The following is a 348-nucleotide window of genomic DNA, read 5'->3' on the forward strand; positions in this document are numbered from 1 at the left end:
GCACCAGTTATCCAGCCTCATGTATTCACATTATGCCTTCCCGCCATCCACACTCCCTTTGACGAATCATCACCATGGCAACCACCGCCCCCTCCCCCTTTCCCCCTTCGCCATCTTATCCGCAATACACTCAGACATATCCCATTTTATCCCCATTTTCGACGATGGGGTTTAATCACTTTCCCCCTTTCTTTCTTCTCCTTCTCTGCTCCTTATTCTCTCTTAAAAAAAAATCCCCCTTTTTGCTTCGAAGCGACTGCTGTTTAAAGTACCTGTTGACTTGCTTCGTTAATGCGAACCTTTGGGTCTTTCCTTCTTCTGGTCTTTACTTACTTATTTGTCTGTTTG

Source organism: Penaeus monodon, chromosome 24 (genome assembly GCF_015228065.2).
Source record: "Penaeus monodon isolate SGIC_2016 chromosome 24, NSTDA_Pmon_1, whole genome shotgun sequence".
Taxonomy (NCBI): domain Eukaryota; kingdom Metazoa; phylum Arthropoda; class Malacostraca; order Decapoda; family Penaeidae; genus Penaeus; species Penaeus monodon.